At 44.1% G+C, this 6,936-nt stretch overlaps 1 pseudogene; it reads left to right on the forward strand.

The window, feature by feature from the left end:
• The first annotated feature begins 727 nt into the window (after positions 1–727).
• Positions 728–6,066, forward strand: LOC127922546 (volume-regulated anion channel subunit LRRC8C-like; annotated as a pseudogene).
• Positions 6,067–6,936: the final 870 nt, after the last annotated feature.

Here is a 6,936-nt window from a genome sequence, read left to right on the forward strand (position 1 = left end):
GGTGTACCTAATAAATTGGCAATGTTTGTTACTCACATTCTTTACTCACCAAATTTTCGCTGAGCAACTATCTTCATTTACTCCCGTTACGGCCGGTATGCAATTCCAAAAAAGGTTGCTTGTAAATGTTTACTTAGACCTTTTTTGAAAGTACCTACCGGCCGTAACGGGGGTAAATGAAGATAGTCGCTCAGCGAAACTCTGGTGAGTAACAAACATATTTTGACATTATAACTCTTGCAGAGTTGGTGAATAAGAGTTTGAATCGGAGCTTCCTGGGTGCTAGAAAGGTCTCTAACGCACAGATACTGGGGCACCCTGTAGGCAGCTCTGCAGAGTGGTCACTAGCTGGCACAGCCACAAAGACATAAAATCAGATTTTAACCCTAACATTGACCACACTGCTAACCCTACTCCCTAACCCTAACTTTAAATACAGACCAAAAGCTAATTTTTACAATATAGTCAATTTTGACTTTACAGCTTGCCCATATAGCAGAAATCGTTCGGTTCTGCCTCCAGGACAAAATTCATGACAGTAAACGTCAACCAGCATCTTGTGGGGCAGGCTTACTATAACCTTAAACATGGATTTTTTTGTAATATAGTGACTATAACTAAAGCCATACATTATGTTGCTTATGATATGCTTATTTTTGTTTTAATGCTCAACTGGTCACTTTGTCATTATTTCTGCATTCTCTTCTTCCTCACTTTGCTACAGTGATCAGGATGATACCAGTAACTGAGTTCCGGAACTTTGCTCATCACAGAACCCCGAGTTCCGGGTTCTAAAGCCATGGTGGGATGTGTTCTCGGAATACCTATGTATCGCCATGCTCATGATCGGAGTGTTCGGATGCACCTTACAGGTAAGACTAAACTCAAACAAACGAACCACCAATGAAGGTATACATTTTCATTGAACGATGAGTAGATTTAAGTCAAAACTGGAACATTCACTGTCTTCTTGGTAAGCAACTCCAGTGTAGAGTTGGCCTTGTGTTTTAGGTTACTGTCCTGCTGAAAGGTGAATACATCTCCCAGTGCCTGGTGGAAAGCAGACTGAACCAGGTTTTCCTCTAGGGTTTTGCCTGTGCTTAGCTCCATTCCATTTCTTTTGTATCCTGAAAAATACCCAGTCCTTAACAATTACAAGCATACCCATACCATTAGTGGTACTCATTAATGTGTTGTATTGAATTTGTCCCAAACATAACAATTTGTATTCAGGACAAAAAGTGTATTGCTTTTCCATTTTATTTGCAGTTTTACTTTAGTGCCTTGTTGCAAAACAGATGCATGTTTTGGAATATTTATATTCTGTACCAGCTTCCTTCTTGTCACTCTGTCATTTAGATTAGTATTATGGAGTAACTACAATGTTGTTGATCCATCCTCAGTTTTCTATCACAGCCATTAAACTCTGTAACTGTTTTAAAGTCACCATTGGCCTCATGGTTTCCTTTTTCTCCAGCAACTGAGTTAGGAAGGACGCCCGTATCTTTGTAGTGTATTGATACACCATCCAAAGTGTAATTAATAACATCACCATGCTCAAAGAGATATTCAATGTTTTTTTTTACCCATCTACCAATAGGTGCCCTTCTTTGTGAGGCATTGGAAAACCTCCCTGGTCTTTATGGTTGAATCTGTGTTTGAAATTCACTGCACGTCTGAGGGACCTTAGAGATAATTGGATGTGTGGGGCACAGAGATGAGGTAGTCATTCCAAAATCATGTTAAACACACAGAGTGAGTCCATGCAACTTATTATGTGACTTGTTAAGCAGATTTGTACTCCTGAATTTATTTAGGCTTGCCATAACAAAGGGGTTGAATACTTATTGACTCAAGACATTTCAGCTTTTCATTTTTACTTAATTTGTAAGAAAAATAACATCATTCCTTTTTGACATTCTGGGGTATTGTGTGTGGGCTAGTGACCCCAAAAATCTCAATTTAATCCATTTTAAGTTCAGGCTGACCCACCTGAGAAAGTCAAGCATTCGTAAGGCACCGTTCTAATCGGAGGGGGTATTTTTCTTAGAATATTTGTAGTTTTTTTGTTGTGATTTATCAGTGGTGCTGTAGCACCCTCAGCACCTTTACTTCCTGAGGCTATGGAGGCCGATGACATCAGTCAGGGTAATTATTGAAGTTTGCCGTTTTATCTAAAAACAAATACTATTTTGTTCAAAAAAAAAAATGTTTTACCCTTAAGTGTGTGTATATTACTAAATTTATTCTTGGGATATTGTTTTTCAACAGGAAAAATTCAAAAGATAGCTGGAGTGCGTCTTTAAAGCACATAGCAGGTTAGCCCCCGGGGCATCATTGCAACAGCTGAATGTAAGCACCTAATGGAACTGTTGGATCTTGACAGATGTTGTCGGTGTGTAGCCTGTAGCGATAAGAATAGGAGTGCCTACAGTATATGAAATAAAAATACTTGGCATTACTTACTTTATGTAAATGAAATATAATTTTACCTGAATAAGTTTACCTGTTATTAGTGATATGTGAGGACAACTTAAACAGTAAATTAATGAACAATCACATGTAGAAAGCATTTGGCCCTGGATAATGAAAACATTTGAGATTGGATTAGTGTGTCCTGTTTAAATCTACTCCCTGCCACGTAACAAAGCATTCTTATCAGTGGTGGTGACCTCCAAGTGGGAAGGGAAAAGAGAGACACATTAACTAGTGTTTCCCCTATATGCATTTAGCACCGCCGCTGCTAAATTGAACAATGTTTCCCCTGGAAGCAGGTCACTAACTCCGTATTTAATATGTCATCTTCTCATCACACGATCCTAATCATTGGTTGATATCAGACCTGGGTTCAAATGGTATTTGAAAGAAAACAAATACTATTTGAACCCATGTCTGTTAGATATCAACTGGAACAGGAAAGAAATAGATCCCAAAAATCTAAGCCTTATGTTATGTAGGTGGCTACTCTGCATGTTGTTCCATTGCCTAATCTTTCCAATAGCACTCACTCTTCTTCTCTTTCTCTTTTTCCCTCCATCATAGCTCACCCAGGAGAAGATCTCCTGCCTTCCCAGCCATTTCGCCAGCTCAACTCCAGAGGCCATCGATTGCAGCCACATCCGCAGCCACGGCGAGAACGAGACATGGGAGCACCATACTTTAGTCAAGCCCGTCAGGTAGGTAGCCTAGAGGTAGAGGTTAGAATCCTAGCTCCTAAGGTGGGAAATCCGGTGGCCAGATAAAGCAAAAAGACACATGTCTATTTGGATAGTTTGGATCTGTTGATAAGCAACTTCTTGCTAAGGTTAGGGTTAGGTTTAGAATAAGGTTTAAGTTTAGAGTATAGTTTTTGGGTTAGAGCGAGGTCAGTAGATAGTTAGTTGAAATGTTACTGATAGTCTGTACAGCATCTACAGAGGGACTATCCAAATTCTTCTTTTACAGCCCTATCATCCGGGAGGTGTACGGACGCAAGAACAACCTTGACATCCACCAGTACGTCTTCGTCAACCATTACTGCTACGAACGAGCCGTGCACTGGTACGGCAAGTACTTCCCATACCTGGTGGTAATCCACACATTGATCTTCATGGTGGCCAGCAGCTTCTGGTTCAAGTTCCCTGGGACGTCGTCCAAGATCGAGATCTTTGTCACCATCCTGGGGAAGTGTTTCGACTCGCCATGGACCACCCGGGCGCTGAGTGAGGTGTCTGAGGAGCGTGGCGAGGAAAAGATGGTGATATGGAGGAAGAACACCATTTCGAAGTCGATGGCATCGGCGTTCGCTGCCTCGCCGGACAGTGAGCCAGGGGCGGAGGAGGAGATGGTGGGACTTCTCCGGCAGTCGTCCATCAAGTCAAATCCAGAGAAGAAGAACCCGGAACTACAGGCAGCGGATTCACTCTTGGACAGGAAGGAAGGGGAGCAGGCTAAAGCTCTGTTCGAGAAGGTGAAGAAGTTCAGAACTCATGTGGAGGAGGCGGATCTGCTCTATCTGATGTACGTTCTCCAGACCTCCCTCAAGGTCTTCAAGTTCGTCCTCATCACCTGTTACAGCGCTGCATTGGTCCCCAACATTGAGATTGTAGTTCGTTGCTCAGTTCCTCCAGAGCTGACCGGCTTCGAAATCTACTGCTGCAACCACACCAAAGCCCACCTCTTCTCCAAGCTGTGCTACTGTTACATCTGCTTTGTGGGAGTCTACGGACTTCTGTGCATCTACACCCTCTATTGGCTCTTCCATCGACCTCTTAAAGAGTACTCCTTTGAGCATGTTAGGCTGGAGACGGGTATCAACGACATCCCAGACGTCAAGAACGACTTTGCGTTCCTCCTCCATCTCAGCGACCAGTACGATGCGCTCTACTCCAAACGCTTCGCCGTCTTCCTCTCCGAGGTCAGCGAGAGCCGTCTTCGCCAGGTCAACCTCAACCACGAGTGGCCCGGCAAGAAGCTACGGGGACGCTCTCCCGGAACGCCGACAACCGTCAGGAACTCCATCTCTTCATGCTCCCGGGTCTCCCCGACACCGTCTTCGATGTCCCTGAAGTGGAATCTCTCAAACTGGAGCTGCTAAACAACGTGACTATTTCATCCAGTGTAATCCAGCTAGGTTCTCTCCAGGAGCTGTCCCTCATCCACTGCCCTGCCAAGCTCCAGCTGGCTGCCCTGACCCACCTCAGAGAGAACCTCAAGGTCCTCCGGCTAGCCTTTGAAGGACTGGAGCAGGTACCAATGTGGATGTACACACTTCAGAGTCTCGAAGAGCTCCACCTGAGTGGCTCTTTGACCCACGAACTCTCCCGCAGTGCAACCTTAGACTCCCTGAGAGAACTCAAAGCTCTAAGAGTCCTGACGCTTCGCAGCCGCCTAACCAAGATCCCTCCGAGTGTTGGAGATGTGGCAGTCAACCTCCAGCGTCTCTGCATCTATAATGAGGGCCTCAAACTACAAGCCTTCAGCAGCCTAAAGAAGTTGACCAACCTGGCCTCTCTGGAGCTGATAGGATGTGAGCTGGAGCGCATCCCCAGCGCGGTCTTCAGCCTGTCAAGCCTGCAGGAACTGGACCTGAAGGAAAACAAGCTGACGACAGTAGAGGAGATCTTGAGTCTACAACATTGCCGGCGCCTGGTAACTCTTCGTCTCTGGCACAACGGCATCACCTACATCCCTGAGCACATTGCTAAGCTGAAGTCCTTAGAGACGCTGAACGTCAGTTGGAACAAGATCCGGAAACTTCCGTCACGTCTCTTCTACTGCACCAAGCTCCGGCACTTGAACCTGTCCCACAACCAGCTCACATCGCTACCAGCCGAGGTAGGGATACTCAGAGTCTCCAGTTCTTCTCAGCAGCCTTTAACTCCCTGGAACAGCTGCCAGAGGCGCTGTTCTCCTGCAAGAGGCTCAAGACTCTGGCGTTGGGAAACAACTGCCTGCTCTCGCTTAGCCCCAGGGTGGCTAACTTGGCCCAGCTAGTGCGCCTGGAGCTCAAGGGGAACAGACTAGACTCTACCTCCGGAGATAGGGGACTGTCCCCTTTTGAAGACCAGTAATCTTGTGGTAGAGGACAACCTGCTGGATCTACTGCCGTCGGATGTACGGAGCAGGATGAAAGACAGTTGAGAGACAGTTACTTTGCTTACTTTAAAGGGCTTTTTACTCCTCCTGGTGCATAGGCCGCTGACAACAATTGAGAGATAGGATAAAGGGTCAGGTTTGGTTGCACTTGATTGGTCAGAGATGTCAGCTCTGTGGGAAAGGATTGGACCTCTGAGTGGATTTGCAGTTGTGATGACATGAGGGATTCACTTTTTAAAGGCAAATAAGAGCCCAAAAGTACGAGAGGACATGTAAGGACGGAACTATGGACATACCGTAGCATATATGGTTCAAGAAAGGACCTTTTGGAGGGACATACAGTATAGCAATATAATAATTAGCAAATATAATATATATAATCCTCTTCAAATCATGTTCACCTACTTATTGCCATGACTGTACTTTTAAACATATACAAAGATGTCTATCAAATTGTCCTTGATGAAAAGTCATCCCTATGTCATATGATGATTCTCTTTGTTCATTTAACTTGCTGGTGGCTTGGACATCGTTGCTCATGAAGGCTGTCTTGCAGGCTTGTTAAGGGAACTATTCCATCTGTATCACTGAAGTGTATTGCACACTAGAAATACTGTAAAGGTTATTCCCGATTGAGCTGACCAATGCAAAGTTTACCGTGAATGCAGCCTCCACTAACTCTGAATTTCCATGATATGGATTGATTAGAGCCTTAAGTTTACATAGAAAAACTGGCAAAGTGAGTTACTGTTTTATGCCATAGAAAGGATGGAGGATGATATGAACACACATGATACAAGGTAGTGGGAGGGAAACATCTAATATCAGTTTCTCTCTTCTCAAAGATTATACCTCTCTTGTTCAATTGATTTACCTGCTAGATTAGTGGTGTATGGCTAGAGGAATCATATATTTCTGAGATCTCTAAAGAGAGAACTTCAGTTGCATCCAGCCAGCGGGGAAAAGAGATGGGGATCCTGTATCCTGTTCAACTGGTTGTTTCATACAAAGGGTTCTTGTATCACTGTCATGGAGATGTGACAAACGCAGTGAAATCTTTTCAATGCCGGTGCCTTGGGAGGTTGACCTTTTCCCACATTAACTGAGTGACTTGAGAGTAACTGATTGAATGAATGTTTTTCATTGTGTTTTATGCATATCAGTTGAAACTAGATGGAGGCCAATTCAACTAGCTAATCATATACAGTAATACTGTAAGCTTCATTATGATACACTGCAGTACAGTCACAAAGTGAAACGTGTTATTTGACAATGTAGTACACCACAACAACACAATGATGACACTGGTAGGCAATGCACAAATGTATTACACAACGTTTGTACAATCCACCTGTAATG

Source organism: Oncorhynchus keta, unplaced genomic scaffold (genome assembly GCF_023373465.1).
Source record: "Oncorhynchus keta strain PuntledgeMale-10-30-2019 unplaced genomic scaffold, Oket_V2 Un_contig_26212_pilon_pilon, whole genome shotgun sequence".
NCBI classification, from domain to species: Eukaryota; Metazoa; Chordata; class Actinopteri; order Salmoniformes; family Salmonidae; genus Oncorhynchus; species Oncorhynchus keta.